The sequence below is a fragment of the Rhinolophus ferrumequinum genome, chromosome 8 (assembly GCF_004115265.2).
Source record: "Rhinolophus ferrumequinum isolate MPI-CBG mRhiFer1 chromosome 8, mRhiFer1_v1.p, whole genome shotgun sequence".
NCBI lineage: Eukaryota > Metazoa > Chordata > Mammalia > Chiroptera > Rhinolophidae > Rhinolophus > Rhinolophus ferrumequinum.
In genome coordinates, this window is record NC_046291.1 from 84,657,026 (window position 1) to 84,677,144 (window position 20,119).

At 36.5% G+C, this 20,119-nt stretch overlaps 1 protein-coding gene across 1 annotated transcript in view; it reads left to right on the plus strand.

The window, feature by feature from the left end:
• NCKAP5 (NCK associated protein 5) overlaps nucleotides 1–20,119 on the plus strand; it is an 826,259-nt gene that overhangs the window by 243,847 nt on the left and 562,293 nt on the right. The window lies entirely within an intron of this gene.

The following is a 20,119-nucleotide window of genomic DNA, read 5'->3' on the forward strand; positions in this document are numbered from 1 at the left end:
TCTGCATGGTGGGTTCTGATTCTCAGTAAGAAAAGGTATGTGAAAATACTTGTGCAGGTAAATTGGAAAAAGAAATTAGTATCACAGAAGTTGTATTTTCAAGTTATTGATTTCCTGGGGGCCTCTTGGGACTTGAGAGAGGCAACGATGGTTGTGATGTTATTAATGAGATATTTAGGGTCCCTGGTCATGTTCTTTATAGGTGTTGCTATGGAACCTGAATTCTTTTTGCTAAATTCCTACAACTCGTGTTATCTGGACTAAACATGCTAGTGTTTAATTACACAATGCTCCACATTGCACTGGAAGTGTTTCATATACTTAGCTTTGTCTTCCTGTGGTCAATAAACCACTAAAGTTCTTTATTTCTTATCTCCTCATGGCATGGAACAGAGTGCTCTCTCTGACCACAGAGATGGCGAGTAAATAATTGCTAACATTGTGGCTTTCTTGTCCAACCTCATCCAAGTCCATCACCATTGGTCTCTGTACCAGGCTGTACTGACCTTTCTTCATGAACCCTTGTAACAAATCCTAATAACCTTGAAATTTGTCCTCCTGAGGAAATCTAGTTCTGGGGTAAAGTGCCCAGTATTTTCATTTGTCCTACTCTTATATTAGTTTTCCTGCTAGAGAACCGATTTATGGTTATAGTAATAGAGAATATTCTATTTCAATACATAGAAAAATTGCTAAGATACAATAGAAGTGTATAATTTTTAAGTCTGCTTATCACTAACAGACACACCAGTTAATTTCATATAACTTGATGCAGTATTTGTTAGATTTGTTTTTGAGAGCGATAACCTGGTGCTCATATAGTTTTCTATTGTGAGCCAGTATATTGTGTTAATACAATCAACAACAATGTGTTTATGGTTATGTGCCGTTAGAGTCATATTTTCCATAGATCTACTACAAAGTATATTTAAAAGGTTATTTTACTGAATAACATTTTCTTTCAACTACTTGAATAGTCTGTTATCTTCTAAGAGAAAAATACACCAAAATTATGAATACCACCTGATGAAAGAAATTTAGAGTTTAATTTGGTCCGTAAGTGTGTCTTATACACATCACGGGGAAGGAGTAATGGTTTCACAGGTCTTTGAACCAAATTCCTGCATGGAAAGAATATGTTTCTGCTTTCTCAAGGCAGCTAATAAAAATCTTTTGGTCTTCTCCAATATGATTAAATTACAGTCCAATTTCAGGCACTGAATTAACCTAACACAAAGAGCTTAGAATTTTGTGTGCACTCACTTCCATCATCCTTCAGAAATGGAATTATTGCTGGTGAAGAAGCATAACCTTATATACAGTGCCAGAGGATCTAATAAAACTACATTTGAATAACAAGAAAGGGCAATAATGACATTTGAATAGTCAGAATAACTACCAGTGAGAAAATGGAAATGGGTAGTATTGAAAAGAAAATGAAAACTAATAATAGCATGTTTATATACTGTTTATTGAATCATGCAATTGATTATATTTTGTGAACAGATCTTGACTGACTTAAAGTGATAAGCTTTATGATGATTATTACAATGTCATAACAGCAGCTGTGTGGCTAAATTGTTTTTGGTGAAGCATATGTGAGTGACAGTGAGCAGTGTGGGAAATTCTTTCTGGTTATGATTAAATTTTTTAAATTCTTTCTTGAGTATGGGTAGAATCTATGATGTGCAGAGGATCATGGGGACAGCATGTCATGTATACAAGCACAACTGGATTGTCTGAAGTTAAACAAATGTTTCCATAACTCAGTATAAAACTTTTTCTGACTTCATTATACTTTTGATTTGTAGCTGGTAAAATTTTCATGGAGTGGTCTACTTGTCATTGCTCCTGATAATATCTCAGGGCCTTCCATTTATAATTGAGCTAACCTGTAACTTAAAAGAAAAGACAAATTCTGAATATTTAGTTCTTCCACCCATAATCGTGGTCATCATTAATTTATGGCCACAATCTTTGAGGATTGATCAAAAGCGTGGTAGACACATGTCATATTGTTCTTGACACTTGCTGAATGATAAATGGATTGGACAAATGGTAGAAGATTGGGTACAAGAATTAAGTCTCTCCTTATTTTCATGGAGGGGGTGCTATTTGCTTTAATAGGTTTTAGTCATTTCTTATAGCATAACCATCTGCTGCGACACAAATATATTGTGGTAATCATACTCTTAAGATAACTGGTTATTTTGGGGCCCTGTTTAGTATTCTACTGAAATAGACCTATAATCTATCTCTGGGTTTTCAACTTGCTAAGGAATTTGTGAAGTCCAAATATAGCTATCGAGCAATGAGCAGTCATTTAGCTCAACTGTCTGTTTTTGACACCTATGGAGTCAGAATCTAGAACTTAGTCTAAGACTTGAGTACAAGTCTGGGTGTGTTGTATTTGCTCTGCATTTTCCTGCTTGATGATGAAAAAGAAACATACCCATGGTAACTTGTTTACTGGTTGATATTGAAATATGATCATCAATTTCTACAGGTTTGTTTCAATGTGGAAAGTTAAAATTAGGAAAAAAAGGCTCATTTGCACTTAATGATTTTTAGAACATTTGTTACTATTTCTGATTTGGCTAAATATATCTGTGATTGGCAAAGATTGTAAGAAAACAACTGCTAAGAATATCTTTCTTCTACCTATGATAGAAATCCTTATCTATTTGCAACCTCAAATTAAGAGGTTAGAATAAACACAAATAGTTCGAAAATGCAAATCAAATTCACGAATACTTATGGTATTAGTGACTCTTTCATGGCACGTATCTGAAGTTATGTATAAAAAAATGGAAACAGTATAATGCTATAGAAGTGGAAAGAGGACTGTACTGGAGGTTTCAGAGGCTTGGACTCTTGTCCTGGCCTGCCAAACTGGCTGTTGGGTGACATCTGAGGCTGAGTTTCCTTATCTGTAAAAAGGAGGTATCAACATAGCTAGTATTTAAGATTACTAAGCACCAAGATTATGTGAAACATAATGTCTAAAGTCCTACTACATTTATATAGTGTGTTAGACATGTATAATCTCATTTTCTCTCTGACACTTAAATACTACGTAATGATCAACTTGTATGATACGTATAGTATAGAAATCTTCAGGAACATGAGTAGCAATGATTACTATAACAGAAATGCTTACCAATTTGCCAGTAACTCAACCAGATATTGTCAAAGTGCTTATTTCAAATTTTCATAGCTCAAATTGAAGAGAGTGCTATCAGCAGCCTATAAATAAAGTAGGTGGGCATGACTAAAATTAAATGACAATATCTGGTGAAATGCAGAGCGCTACTTGCCAGCCAACAGATGCCAGATCACCAAAAGTCCCATTTGAACAGCTTTAACTAGGCTAGGGTTTCTCAATTCAGGCAGTATTGACATTTGGGGCCAGGTCATTCCTTATCATGGGTGGGAGTGAGATTGTCCTGTCCATTGTAAGATGTCTGGCATAATCTCTAGTCACTGTTATTGGTGTTTTAAGTAAAATAAAGGTACGGTGTGGTCAAATTTGAAATATACTACGTAAAACCAAGTTTTAAAATGATTTTAATTGCAGAACTTTTCAGAGCCAGTTATATAGCCAACGTGTTACACACATCAAATATAGGATATAAAATATAATTCTGACTTCTTAAAATAATCTGTCATATTTTTCTTGAAGTACCTACTTGAACTAAGGTTCCAAGAAGTGTATTTTGGGAAATGGTGATCTATCCAGTTTGAAAGCCAAATATACAAAAACATGGCTTGTACCCTCTTCCTCCCCTCCTTCTACCTACCCCTTCACTGGTACTTGGTGAAAGGGATGGGTGACTTAGTAAAAGGGCAGCTAGTACTGTGAGGAGTCTGAGTTGTTGGTAAAAGGGGAAAGTAGGTATGTGGAAAAGCCAATGCCAAGTTCTTTACCATTTTCTTGATGGGTAGCCCAAGCCTCAATACCAAATTCCAAGACTCTGAAGAACAATTGATTACAAGCTATGTACACCATAGTAAGGCACTTGAATCCTGCTTCCCCAGGAAGAGAAATGGGTTCTACATCGCCAAGGGGAGGACAACCCTTACTTCAAAAGCGTGAATAGATCCCTGGTTTTAACAAGATTCCCTAAGGCCTATCCCTTCCGTCAATAAAAGGATGATTTCAGTACATCCAAATTTCTTAAAAATAGACTTTTGTTTTGTGGCTTATATGTGATTCTTAGTCTAAGGAGAGAGAGAGGAAAAAAATGGGCAAAAGCTTTCTTTTTATTCTCATCATGGTTCAAAACGTTGCTTTTAAGTAGAGTGAACATTGAAATAAAATAGTCTATATTCCAAATATTCATTCATGTTCTTAAAAATTTTGATATATTTATGTATTTTTGGAATATAGATAATTGGCGCCAGTGCCTACAGTTTGTCAGCTCTAACCTTAATTTCTGTAAACTGTGAGTGAGTGATATTAAAATTGCTTACTGAGAGGCTCCATCCTTGGGAAAAGAAAATTCTTTGCTAATGTGTTATCTAGAAAGTGTTTTGTAGTTGTGAAATAGAGATAATAAGCAAAAGCACATCTGCCCCAAGAAAAGTCAAGCCCAGAACCTCTCAGAGATTTACTTTCTATGCATCTTGGGTCTCCGAATCATATTATCCAGGCATCTTAAGAATTAGCATGGCTCTATCCTCGTGGGGTTAATTTACGTAGACTAAGGAGATGCAAAGTATGAAACAGGTTGCCTTTGCTGTAATCATACATTTCCGCTGGGAGATCTTAATTGGCAACAAGTAAAATTGCTCTGCATGAATTCTCAGTGGTGGACAGCACATAAAATAAAAACTGTGATTTTTTTTTTTTTTTTAAATCCCATCAAGAGAAAAAGAGGCTATCTCTGGGGGACAGAATGGATAGCAAACAAAGAGAGAGCTCGATGTTCTGTAAGACCAATAAAAGCCCTGAAAGTAAAACCTCATGCTATGCCAACTCAATAACAGCACATGGTTTCCCAGCTCTGCATTCAGGTCTCACTCTGCTGAAGTCAAAGAAGGCCAGGGTTAGCAAGCTTTACATAATCTTCCCCTCCTCTCAACCCTTGAGCTGGATTTCTATCATAGCTGTATTGAGGGCAAGTGTGAGCACAAGGGCCACCCTGGAAACCCATCATTGTCACTTCTCAATTACCCACCGGGCGTGTTTCAGAGATGCAGCCAGTCCCAGACTCCTGCCAAGATAAGAGTCTTGCCTCTAAGTCGTGCCCTCTGCCCAGCTCTAGGGAGACTAAATCAGGGCTCTGGAAATTGGGTATTGCCACATGTTTCAACGGTTATGTCATCCCTGAGCAGTGATGGGGAGGGCTATGGGCTGAGCCGTTTCCCAAAGGATACTTATTATAGACTGACGGTTCTGCTTTATAGAAGCAAAGGAACATGTAGGCTTCTTCTCATTAGCTCTGAAGCCCCTGATGAAATGACACGACTGTCTTGAGGGTGACTTGCTCAGCAATAGAAGGGGCTTGTAGAACTAAGTCCAGAAAGATATCTGTATTGACTGAAACAGAAGATCACCCAGGTTTATATTTGACCTGATACTTTAGGATTCATCAACATTATAGTTTATCTAGGTGATCTGTTTGGTATACATGTTTATCTACTTTGGGGGTTGCCTAGTGTTTGAACCCAGGTCTTCTGGAACAAGGGGATACAAAAAAAGGTCAGACTGAAACTCTACAGGAGCTTTATGTGTCTGATTCCCTGTTTCTTATCAAATCTGTCCACCCTTCTATTTTTTTTTTTTTTTGAAGGGACATCCTAATCCAGCAGAGAACACAAACTTAGGTCCTAACCCAATAAATATATAAAATAGACTATTTAAAATCTGTGGGTTGCATTTCATCCTCTTTACCCCAAATCTTGTTTGCAAAAAATGAACATACGTTTACTGTAAATCACTTTTTTTTTTTTTAGAGACTCTCCTTAAAATGTCTAAAAGTTTCCCCATGAAGTTGGTGTTTCGATCCGAGTCCTGAGTCGGAGCAGCTCTAGTGGAGTGAGGGCAGATGAAGAATTGCTTACTGAATAGATTGAATTTGAACTGCCTGTAAGGATTTTTGTATAACTATGCATATGATGATGGGAAATTCAGGTCTAGAGTTCTTTATAGTTAATATATAAACTGCAGTATGGATAGAGGCATTAGATTAACCTCCAAAGATATAAAATTGCCCTCTAATGTAACTAAGGAAATATCCTTACTTCACAGATGGATTTACTGCAGCCATGGGAAGCTTGAGTTGAATAATGTCGTATAAGTAGGTCCACAGATGATTTGAAAATAATTCAACTTGTAATTTAAACAGGTTTATATTCTTCAAGAAACACTCTCAAAGTACCAAACATATTTCAACATCAATAGGATTTGGGGGTCACCCAGAGAAATTTACCACTATTTAATCGGAAAACATTTGGCTTGAAATATGTTTGTTATTTTTAGATCCACGCTTATCTTAATATGACGGCCAGGAACCTAATGTGATTTATTTATCTGAAATTAAAATAAAGAGCCTCGAGCAAAAGGCATTCTGCAGATTTATTTGGGGTAATAAAGATCACAAATACTCCCTACTAAGTTGAAAGAAGGAAAACTCCAGCAGGCAAACATATAAATGACCGCTCAACAGAGATGCATGTGTTCAGGCCGACGTGCATCAACAGTAGGAATGACAAAGTGCCTGTTCTGGGTTTTTTTTTGTTTTTTGTTTTTTGGAAGGAGGAATGAAATGGGTAATTTACCATGGCCTTCTATTTAATTTAAATTTTAATGGAAAAATAAACAAACAAACACTAACTTGTTAGTGCGTGAGCATACTTTTGATTTTTTTTTTTAAGGGGGATTGGTTTTTAGGATTTAACTTTATATGTATCCTATATGGGTAACTGGAGTTAAAAGGAGTAATTTTTTTGCTTAACCCCCACTCCCCATTTTCTTTTTCTGTTTTTTTTACCTTTCCATGTTCAGAGGCCTGAAAGGGAGTTCTAGCACCCCACTTTCATACCCCACCCTTAACTCCAGGGAGAGGTATTTGGGCCTCTCTGAAAACAGGAAATACAAAATGGAATTGTTTTCCCCCTCAAAGTCTTTAATGATGGCACATTGTATACTTTTGGACTATATTACAAATTAGACCTCATAAATAATCCCACAAAGAACTGAGGATGGAAAGATGCCCTGAATCAAAGAATCGGGAATAGGTTGATGAAACTACAAAGTAGTTGGTAGAAAGCACACCTTAGATAGCTCAGGGCAGAGAAGACTTCTAAGAATATGAACGTCTGTTGCAGGGTTGGTTGAAGTCAACAACCCGTGGCTGGTTTCCTGACCCAGAAGCCCTCATGATTTGCTTTACTGGAAGCTGACTTACTTGTTGTTCAGGGTTTACCCTCTACTGAACGCTCACTGAATAAGTATTATATACTGAGTGCCAAAAAAAGCACACATTTTAAGAGGTGTTATCTATGTATTACTTTGCGAAGTTGAATTGAATTACGGTAGCGATGTGTAGTATGACGTTTGCTCAAAAGATGGCGTTCATCAAATGAAGGCTAGTATCGTCATTCATTGTATTACAGTTTTAATACAGTTTTTTTCCTTTCTTAAAATGTGTATACATTTTTTTGGCATCCTCTGTATGTACCCTCTATGGAGATTATTGTAGATTTTTCACTGGATGTAAATGTCTGCCTGAGAGAGAAGAAGCACTGTAGCTTTCAACTTTGCATTACTACCTTAACCAGCTTTCACTAGTAGGGAGATCTCTCGCTTAGACCTGGGGATGCTCTACATGTTGTTGCCTTTCCTCTCCACTTCCCAATTATGAGGCCAACACTTCAGCAAAATACCCCAAACAGGTGCCAAACAGTGGCTCTATCCTTACCCTCAGTGACCTCTGCACCAGTTCTAACCATGCAGCTCTCAATCTCAGTCTGTCTCATTTCCTAATTATCTCATGATGGTGGGTTTTGTAGTCCTAAGGTCTTTGACATGTAAGACCAAGTCTTCTCATTCCCCTCCTTTTCATATCCCTCCTAGTGCTTAGCATATGACATAGAACTTGAAAATAAAACTTTGCCTATCTTGAAAGTATAGAGACAGCTGGAAGTGTGCTTTAGTTATCTTTATACTTAAGTGACTTAGCACGTTATAGATGCTCAACTCATTTCTTAAGCCATTGAAGGGATGTGTGATGATTCAACAAGAGAATTGACTAAAGGAGCATGTGTTCATTAGCGATGAGCCCACCTTTATTGGGAAGACCATGTAAGAAACAAGTCAAACAAGTATAGCAAAGTCATTTGTCTCCGTGGCATGCAAATGCTGAATGGGATTCACAGTTTCAAGGTAGTTACTGTTATGACGTTAAAGATGGAATATTTAATGAAAATATCAACATGTTAGTGGTATGTAAAGCGTGGAAGAATGCTTGTTTCACTATACTCATTTATGCTGCTTTCAAAATTCAGTCATAAAGAAGTCTTAATGCATGTCCTGTCTGCGTGATGGGTCATTATGTATCACATGGAAGGCTCTAACCAGTAACAATAATAAAGTGTGTATTTCTGCCTCCAGTTTTACTCCATTTACCTACCAATTTTATCCTGAGATGCAAACAACCTCATCGATAGAAGCAATGAAAACATATCTCATAATTTTTAAAGAAAGGAATTAAGAAGAGACTGTGGTAGGTAAAAGTAAACAAATAAATAGTAAATCAATGATAAAAATCAAGGCCTAAAATAGTATGGTATTTTTTTTTTCCCACTGCGAATAAAGTCAGAGAAAAATTATAGACACAAAGAGCAGGCTCCTTTTAAAAATAGAATCACGGCTTAACCTGAAAGCCTACAAAGGTGGTATTTACAGAGAAGGTCTCGAGAATTTGGCAAGACGGACATACACTTGAAGTCAGAGGGGAATTCAAAATAAATGATGACATAGGCTGCCAAATGGAGGGTGAGCTGTCAAAGGATTGATTAGTGGCATGGAAGGCAGTGTGGGGAAATAAAGTAAAACGGTGAAAAATGAGAACAACCAGCGACTAAAGTAAATTGTCATTTTATTAGCTAAGTGCTTTAGATAACCTAGTTACTCATAAGGGGTACTTTCTATCTCCTGCAACATTACTGATATGCATTCTAGCCCAGGTGGGACGGGTATTTGGAGGTATACCAGTACAATCGGGTTCTCTGTTCTGATTGGTTGGTGACTGTGTTGTACTGTTGCTAAGTTCTAAAAATATCCCTGGTGTATTCCCTGCAGTGTGGAGCTCAGGTCCTGAGTCTACCCCTTACTGTGTAGTTCTGGGAAAGTCATTTAGGCATTCTGGACCTCTGTTTCCCATTGGTAATGAGACAGGGTTGAAGTAAGTGATTTTAGCAGTCCTTTCTTTAGAGTTAACAATCTATAATTCTTACCAGTTATCTTGGTAGGACAGTTGAAAGGTTGGGTGATAAAGCCAGAAGAGAAGTGATAGATATCTAGAATTACGGATAGTTGGAAGTGACAGTTTCCCTTCCTGAAAGAAGGCAAAGAAATATTTTTTATGTACCTAGTTTTCTTTAAGCTCTAACTCTTGGGCTGTGTCTTGGCACTGAGCATTCCAGAGGTAATAAAACAGCATGCTGGCAGACCCAGGGCACCAGAGCAGGGCCAGAATCTGTGACCACTTTCAAAAGGTTTTCCAGGAAATTGTTCTATTGAATAATGTTTAAGTTTCCACAGAAGCTATGAACACAGCACGGGGCAAAAACGAAAGTCAATTGTACAATATTAAAAAAAAGAAAAGGGCAGCTCTGGGGTTTTGGTCCCTCTTAAGGGAAATTGCATTGTCTTATGATGTTTCTTTAGTATTCCCTGGAGATTCACATACTCACTGGCTAATTGAAAGTCAGAATTTGTATTTACCTGGATGTATTCCTGTGTCTTGTCTAATTGATTTTCCTGTATCTCTGCTCTGCAAGTAAAGATATGAATGGGGTCAGTTACAGAAAGCTGCTCTAAAAGAGAGATTCTTTGGATCAGACACATAGTTTAGGATTTTGACCTTTGGGACCATTTGTTACCAAGATGATATAATTGAAAATATACCAAAAGCTACATCTATCCAATAATACCTTTCCCACTGGACTGCCTGGAATTCTCATGTTTGAAATAAAGGAAATTGGGTGCCCAGAAAATCACCTTTGAGATCTGTACTTACCACCTAAGAAAAGTCCTGGTATTACTCTGTTCACTCCTTGTAATATCAAGGATTAGTTTGCCAAATTATATACCTGTGGAAATCTGAGTCCTGGACATTTTTTTAGCAAAGTCAAGGATGTTTAGAATGCAAGAAAGGAAGTCGTATTGAAAATATTACAGTACAAAGCTCAATATTTCTATTTCTAGCCACATGTGTCCTTACCAATGCAGATTTTCTGCATTACTCATTATTCCTATATATATATACTCTCTCGTTGTCTTGGACTGCATTCCAGACAAGTCCTACCATCCCTCAAAGTACAGCCTAGATCCTCCTGATCTATAGCTCCTCAGGCCAATTGCTCAGCTGGCCTAGGCACCATTCCACACCCCGCTCCCCCTCCCCACCACACACACCCAAACTTGAAACTACTATACATGTACACATAGTGATTTACATCCTATAAAAACTCCAAAATGATTCCAAGTACCTTAATTTTGACTGTACAAATATCATCAGCACCTGGCTTTCCTTTCTATTCTGTATCAAATGGTGGCAAGCATGATAGGTGTTCAGGATTGAACATAATAGGTATTCAGCTAATATATTGACTGATTTTCTTGAACAGGCGAATTAAAAGTTCTATGTTGTACTTTTGCTAATAATACCATATCGAGTATTTATTTCAGCTGTCAGGTAAGGCTATTACAAACCAGGGAGTGTCCAGTGACTAAAATGGAATGAGGTGCAGAATACTAAATTAATAATGGTAAGAGGAATTAGAGATGTTTAGTTTGACAAATAGATAGCTAAGGGATAGAACTGATGATTGTTTAAAATGTAATAAGTTGTGTTGTAGAGAGGGATTAGCTGCAGCATACTAGTATATTCCTGAGGAAAGAACTGGTAAACCAGTTGTCTAAGTTAGAACCTGAGAGACAGTTACTTGGCACTAGAAAGGAATATGCTAACACTTACTACCTCTAATGTGGAGAAAGGAGTTCTTGAGATAGTGAGCTCTGTACCACTGCAAGTGTCAAAGCAAAAGCTGGGTGGCCATCTTTCAGATGTCATGTACAACAGCTTCTGTTGTACAAAATGGATAGGAATAGTGCAGACTCCCCTCGTGTTGGATGATTCATCAGCTGGCTTTCTCTCTCTGGTTCCAATGCTGCCATCGGTAGTTCTACTTGTAATGCCCATTTCCTTTTCTGTGTACCATCCTTTTTAAATAATGGAAGACAGTTTTGCAGCTTTTTCCTCAGTCTTCACTTTTACAAAGGAAGCAATGTAGGTTCTTCCGTTGTTCCTCATACAACTTATTTTTCACACCCCACTTAATCGTGCCCACCTACTGGACGTATTCTAGTTTGTCAGTTTTTCTCTTAACATAGGGGGCTCTTATATAAACATAATACATTTTATTATGACCAGATTACAAATCCAGTTACAGTCATGCTTTGAGAGAAGATTGTTATTCTAACTTTATGATTTTTCCTCCAGTGGTACTAATTGTTAATAACCTTTAGGCAAAATACCTAAAATTCCAGCATTGCATCATGCATATCCAGTTACTCTCCAGTGGACTCAAAGAATATAAATCATTATTTCAAGAAAGGGCAAAGAGTGTTTTAAATTTAGACTATCTGTTCTTTTTTTTCTGCACTGCTCCTTTAGTCCCTGATTTTTTTTCGTTTTTTAAATTGCCTTCCTTGTCTTGTTTCACATCTTCTTTTCCCTAATGCCAAGGCTTTATTTATGGTTAAGAAGTCACATCCAAATTAACAATTACAAGTAAATTAGGTCATTCCTGACCTTGGTAGAACTTTTATTGGATAATTACTCTGACCTTCAGAAGGAAGAAGGGAGTGAGCTTCAGATTGTCACTGAAATGAACAATTGTTAATTTGACATTTATAATTCCAAGGTTAAGGAATAATCTTAGAAGGATTAATGTTAGAAATAAGAAACAAAGTTCATGAGAAAATAGTTATCTAGAGCACAAAGTGAATGGAACTATTGGATGTTCTACTGAAGACAGATTAAAGTTGGGTATTATAGATGTTTGTCATGATGCACAGTTAGATCTTTCCAATTTCAGCTGTAGTATGACAGTGGTTTATGCATTTTATAAAAGAAGATTACTTTTGAAGATGTATTATGCTAAGAGTTTCAGATCTTTTATTTTGGAAATCCAGTCCAATGCCTCTTTTTTGTGCTTCTTTCTCTCCCTCCCCTGCTACCCCATATCTCTGAGAGGTTTGTTTCTGGCCCGTTTACTACATTAGCAGGCACGTTTATTTTTCTTGCCTGATGCTAAGCCATTGTTATAGGAGTTCCATTTCCAGGCAGTTTTAAATTAGAGCCATTATTTTCCTCCTCATAATTTTAAAGTTAACATTTGAAAATCACTTTCAACTTTCACTTTCAACTTTGGCTAACAGCTGAAAAATGATGGTGTGAAGTCTGCATTCATCTTTGTCACGTTGGTGAAAGTCTTGCAATAAATATAGTGTAGATTATTTGTCCTGTCAAATGCTGCTAGACATTGTAGTAAATGAATTAGCTGGGACTGTTGTCAGATGGATGTCCTGATATTGTCACAGAGAAGGCATGAGCTGAGATCGGGAGAAAGGCAAAAGCTGATTCACTTGTCAGCAGGAAACCTTCTGAGGGGGTCAGTTAGGGTGTCTTGGGAAGATCATTTTGGAAACCAGATAAGTAGATATGAGAGAGGGCTGCTGACGTTTATGAGCCAATGAGCTCTTTTTCCCAAGGAACATCCAACTCAACTCTGTAGTGGGTTGGAAATGTGAGTGCTCTAGATATAGGGATAATATAAGGCCATGTTGTCAAGCAGTGAGAAGAAATTTTTGAATTTCTGTATGGCTATTTGCATATGTTTATGGGAAAACCACAAAAAGTTCAGAGGTTCAGAATGTCTGGAAGGTTTCCTGCTTCTGATTTGAGCAAACCAAAGAAGAAAGGGTGGATAAATCTTTACAAAAACTTTCTCATAGGATTTCCAAGAGCTGATTCCTCGTGTAAAGTTAGAATGTGGAACAATCTCTTATGCTTCTGTTTGGGAACACATGTAGATATAGTCATTTTGGTTCATAGATAGTCAAAGATTGGTTCCTTGCCTGTCCGCTTTCTATTCACAAACACAGCAGCCTAGCAGTTTCTTGTGGCATCCGAAATGCAGCACGTGGAGGCTTCCACCCATGAAAACAATTGCCATGAAGCATCATGGCCCCATGCCATCTCTTGTCTTGGCAGAGCTGGCAAAGCAGGGCCTCTTTGATGTTGACTTCAAACATTCATAACATGACCCAAACATAGTATTTTTTTCTTATTAACTGTGATGAGCCTGTCATTAATTTATATGAGCCATTTAAAAAAAATATTTGTATTTCTAAATTCTCCCACTTCTTGTTAGGTAATAAATTCCATAAACATAATCCCAACTTTTGTGGAATAGGGCTTCCATTTTTTTGGCCTAAACACACCCAGGCTTCAAGTGGTGACCCCTTCAATTGGCATTTTAGGGTTCAATGATAATTTCATGTTTATTCATATTATTTATAATCTTATAGACACAGTCATTTTGTATCTGACACAGAACACTCACAGAGTAGCTCTGGACTCGTTTTTGTTTTCTTGGCTCTTTTATCTTCATTTAAAATATTTTCTTCCCATCCCTCCACCCCCCTTCCCTTTGGCAACCATAATCTTGTTCTCTGTATCTGTATCTGAGGGCCTGGGCCTATTTCTGTTTTGTTTACTCCTTTTTCTTTTTTAAGATTCTACATATCAGTGAAATCATACAGTATTTGTCTTTCTCTGTCTGACTTATTTCACTTAAAATATTACCCTCCAGATCCTTGAATGTTGTTGCAGATGGCAAGATTCCATTCTTTTTTATTGCTAAGTAATATTCCTTTGTATATATATGAACCACATCTTCTTTCTCTGTTCACCTATCTATGGACACCTAGGTTGGTTCCATATCTTGGCTATTGTAAATAATGCTGCAATGAACGTAGGGATGCATATTATCTTTTTGAATTAATATTTTTGGTTTCTTTGGGTAAATACCCAGAAATGGAATTGCTGGGGTCATATGGCAGCCATATTTTTAATTATTTGAGGCATCTCCATACTGTTTTCCATAGTGGCTCCGCCAATTTACAATCCAACCAACAGTGCATAAGGGTTCCCTTTTCTCTACATCCACTCCAACACTTGTTATTTATTGATTTGTTTTTGTGTATGTGAGTGTGTGTGTGTGTGTGTGTGTGTGTGTGTGTGTGTGTGTTTTGATGATAGCCACTTGGACAGGTATGAGGTCGTATCTCATTGTGCTTTTTATATGTGTTTCCCTGAGAATTAGCAATTTTGAGCATCTTCTTTGGAGAAATGTCTATTCAGGTCCTCTGAACATTTTTTAATTTGATTGTTTGTTTTTTGTTGTTGTTGTTGTTAAGAGATGTGAGTTACTTATATATTTTGGATATTAACACCTTATCAGATATATCATTTGTGAATACCTTCTCCCATTCAGTAGGTTGTCTTTTGTTTTGTTGATGGTTTCCTTCACTGTGCAAAAACTTTTTATTTTGATATAGCCCCATTTGTTTATTTTTTCTTTTGTTGCCCTTGCCTGAATAGACATATCCAAAAAGATGTTGCTAAGACTGATGTTGAAGAGCTTACTGCCTATGTTTGCTTCTAGAAGTTTTATGGTGTCAGGTCTTACATTTAAGTCTTTAATCCATTTTGAGTTTATTCTTGTATATGGTCCACTTTCATTTTTTTTCATGTATCTGTACAGGTTTCCCAACACCACTTATCGAAGACACTGTCTTTATCCCATTGTACATTCTTGCCTCCTTTGTTGTAGACTAATTGACCATATAAGTGACAATTTATTTCTGGGCTCTCTATTCCATTGATCTATGTATCTGCTTTTATGCCAGTACCATATTGTTTTGGTCATTTTAGCATTGTAGTATACCCAAAGCAATCTTGAAAAAGAACAAATTGAGAGGCATCACGCTCGCTGATTTCAAACCAAATTCATTTATGGCTTAAACCAACATATACTTCAGTATTATGATAGAAGTTCTAGTCTTGGGCCTGCCACTCTGTAATCCTGAGTAAATCATTCAGACACTTGACCCTTCATCTGTACAGCAGAAATTTGAGCTGAAATTCCTTTTCAACTATAAAGATCTTTTGAATTTGTGACCATTTAGAAAAATGTAGACTGTGGAGCTTACATGGGAAGATTACTGACATAAAAGTCAAATCAAATAGCCATTTCAAAAATCATAATTAATATTTTGGAGGAGGAATGGCAGGAAGTTTTAGAAACAGACAAATTGTGGAATGAGACCTTCTAAGTGGGCTGCAGAATTATTATTTGTGGGTGGAAAAAAGAAACCTTTTTTCTTTTTTAAACTTATTTTTTCTCTGTCTTCTCCAAAAAGCATTCCCTTATTTGCTACTGAAAATTGAGCTCTCCATGTTCTGTATGTCCATAAAATTTGGCATATGTAGGCAGTAGAGAACTTACCGTATTTTGCCATGTATAATGCACACTTTTTTGCCCAAATTTGTGAGGGAAAAATAAGGATGCACATTATACATGGGTAGCACTAATTCTGTATCTATAGAAATGTTTTCAATTATTTTATTTATGCTTAGGAGTTAAAAGTGTAACTCTAGAAATCAATAATGATGTGTATGCAAAATAATACCCTGGAATACAGTAATCGGTTTTGTTGAACTTACGACGAACTTGCAATGATGAAGAGTTCTTGGCCTTCTATATCATAAATTTGTTACCACTACACAAAATTTCTTGTAACTTGTATGTGTTCTTCTGTTTTCTAATTATTTGTTACATAAAATTTCTTTTACCATAATGTGTTAAAAATAAATGCTAAAATTCCTCTATAATACAAAAACCAAGTACCTAAATGTAAACAAATAAAAATTCGAATTAAAAAATTAAAACAAAACATTTTTTTCCCCTGAAAGTTTGGGCCAAATAATGTGGGTGTGCATTATACACAGGAGGGCATTACACACAGCAAAATACGGGATTTCATTCTAACTGTTACGGTAGTTTACTAACATCTCTATCTCCCTTGTTAACTAGTAAGCTCCTGAAAGAGGAAATTGTGTCTGCTCATCTCTTCACCTGGTTCCTAACCATCTAGAATTGTTTGAATGAATGTGGATATATGAATGGTCATGTGTGGCCATGGATGGTCATGGATGAATGGCCATGGATGGATAGTCATGGATTCAGAGCTCTCTCACTGGTGCCAATGCTGAAGCAGCAGAAGCTCTGATTTGAATGAACAAGGCGATCAGTCCACCACTTGCTGTATTTCTATATGTCCTAGACTCTGGTTCTTGGTTTAGTTTCTCTTTGTTCTCCTTCCTCTTCTTCCATTACTGCCTTTATCCTTTCTAGTGGGAGTCTTCTACTTTACCTCTCATGTTTAGCCTGATGGAAGCCTTGTAAACCACCTATTCAGAGGGATTCATTTATATACTGTATTACTCAAATGTATATACTATGTACCACCCCTACCCAACATCCTCCATTCACTGTGTCCATGTTACATGTTCACACCCTAAATTCATCTTCTGACCTTCATATTTCGTAAGACCTATTATCAATTTGGGTGTCTTTATCTCCCTGGTCATCTATCTTCTGTTAAACTGAATCATTACCCCACTAATAGCTTGTCTCCTGCTTCCTGGATCAATGTTATTTAGAAGGAAGACCTGGCATTTTGATCTCTTTCATTTGGTCATGGGTCTTTTCCTAAGAATCTGTCTCATCGACATCCCTGCTGGGTCCAACTCAACATTCCTAAGACTGCCCTCCTATCTGTCATTGTCTCTGAAGAGCAGTGTGGCAAACACAAAGCTTGAAATGAAACAACAGCAACACTTGACTATACGCTAGTACTTGTCTAAGCACTTTACAAGTATTAACTCATTTAATCTTTATGATTCTATGAGGTTTAGTATTTGAAAAGATATTTTACAGATGAGGAAAGTGAAGCACAGACAATTAACTTGTCTGGACTGAGGGTTGGGTCCTTCATCCTTATCTTAAACATTCAGTGAGTTGTTAATAAATATTTCCAGCTTTATCCCTTATAGGCACATAATAGGATTGCAACTCCTGCTCCCTTATAGTTAGGAATGGTTCGTATTACTCATTCTGGCCAATAACTTGTTAGCAGAAGTGACATTTCAAGTTCAAGCATTTAATTGTAGATGTACAATCCTCCAACATAGTTTTTTGTTTTGGTATGACAACCAGCAGTGCTCAAAATAATGGTTTGTCTAAAGCTAGGTCATAGAATGATTGCCATGAGCAGAGAGAGGTCTCTGCCAATATACAATATGAGGAAGAAATATGCCTTCATGGCAAACCACAGATGTCTAGGGGATAGTCTTTTACTATAGCATCACCTACTCTATCCTGACTCCATATGCAGGCCAAATAGTATAAAGGCAGAAGAGATTCTCTGTGATACCTGGAATATATTTCCTAAAAGTTAATAATTTATTATAGTACTATATTATTTATTTTATTTTATTTATTGTGGTGACAATGGTTAGAATAATTACATAGGTTTCAAGTGTACAATTCTGTAATACATCATCTGTATAATCACTTGTGTGCTCACCACCCAGAGTCAATTCTCCTTCTATCACCACATGTTTGACCCCCTTTACCCTCTTCTACTATTCCCCTCCCCACTTACCCTCTGGTAACCACTAAACTTATTTCAATCTTTTAAGTACCAATTTCAGCTATAGTTTTTTTCTTTATCTCATCCCCAATATATCGCCAGAATATATCTCAAAATTATATTCCTTTCATAGAATACTCTGGGGCCCATTTTTGTTAATATTGTTTTAAATTTACTTAATTGCCCAGATAATAGCTTTGCAACTTTAAGATATTACAAGATATTCTAGAAATTTAATAAATGTTCTATTCCTATTTCATAAAAATAGATTTTAAAAAATCTATGTTTACAATTTGGGAAAATACAATAATCTTGAATGCTCAAAGGAGAAAATGAAACTTTATAAGCAACTATAATTGTCTTTGTAAAGAAAGTTATAGTGGATATCCATTCATTAGGAGCACTGTATTTTAATTATCTAGAAATAATCTTAGCTGTAGTTATTGCTGGCTATAAAAAGTTTATTTAGGTTTAATTTTTAAAAGTTAATTAGCTAAAATGACTCTTATTCTTACTATTGAAAATGAAATGTCTCCACATGCCACAAGAGTGTATATGCTGTAGAACAACTTGTGTCAGAAACTTGAGGGCTCATTAAAATTTATAGCAGGTATTTAATTACCATAGTTATTTCAAATTGTAACTCAAAATTATAATTATTTGTAGTTTTTTAAATTATAGTAATTCATATTTATAATAGCTTGTGAGGAGGCAATATTTTCTAGAGTAGGGGTCAGCAAACTTTTCTGTTAAGGGCCAGCTATTAGGTTGATGCAAAAGTCATTGCAGTTTAAAAGGTTAAAAATAATTGCAAAAATGCAATTACTTTTGCACCAAACTAATAATAAATATTTTCAACTTTACTGGCTATATCCTTATGGTCACAGTCGCAACTACTCAACTAAGTAGCTGGAGATCAAAAGAAGCCACAGACAATAGTGAAGTGAGTGGGTGTGATTGTGTTCTAATAAAATTTTATTTGGTAAAATAGGCAAGATTTTGCCTTTGGGTGATAATTCCTGATCTAGAGTGAGTTTTTAAAAGCCCTTTTTTATATTGTTTTACAACACTGTACATACCAGCTCCTGAAGGATTGTTGGTCCTCATAAATTTTACTTTGTGTCACCATGTCCTTCTAAGAACTGCTCCATTAAGCCCTGAGGCACTACAAGCTCCACCAGTCTGTCTGGTGGCTGGAGTGCTGTGAAGTGGGTGAGGAAACCTCACAGACAATTGAGCTGTCTCCATGAATTCCTTTGGTGGCCCTAAATATGACATAAACTCAATTTCTCCATCCATAAAGCAAGCAGGAATAGTAGTTCTAGGTCTCTTTCAGTGATCATATTCTTTCTATAATTCTATTATTAAAAACATTAAAAAATTCAGACCCATAAATCATCAAGTAAAAATTAGGAGGAATAATAGTTCTTTGTAAAAGTCTCAGCATCTAGTGAAAAAAATTCCACATGATTAACTTTTCATTAGAGTTCCTAAAAAAATGTTTACATTTATTATTTTCATAGGACTGTATTCTATAGGTTGTTGAAAACCATAGAAGCTACCCCCATGCTAGGGGAGAAGATAGATAATTAATTTCCTAAATTCGTGTTTAGTTTGACTATATTCCACCTTTACCCTGATGCAGCCATTTCAAGTATGTGTGGATACTCATCTGAGACCTGATTTTGGTGGGTTGGGGCAAATGTAAAGTAAGTCTATGTATACATGAGGGTAGTTTTTCCCATTCTTTGCATTTAGGTTATTACTTTCCTTATAGGTTCCCAAATATAAAGTGGGTATTCTGATAAAAGTAACTTATCAGCATATGTTTACACACACACACACACACACACACACACACACACACACACACACACACACACACAGTTGAGCCTTGAGCAATGTTGGAGTAAGGGTGCCAACCCTATGCACAGTTGAAAAATCTGCTTATAACTTTTGACTCCCCGGAAACTTAGTTGTCCTCAGCATCTGCGGGGGATTGATTCCAGGACCACCATGGATACCAAACTCCATGGATGCTTAAATGCCCTATATAAAATGGCAAAGATCAATGCATGCAGTTTGCCTTTTGCATCTGTGGAC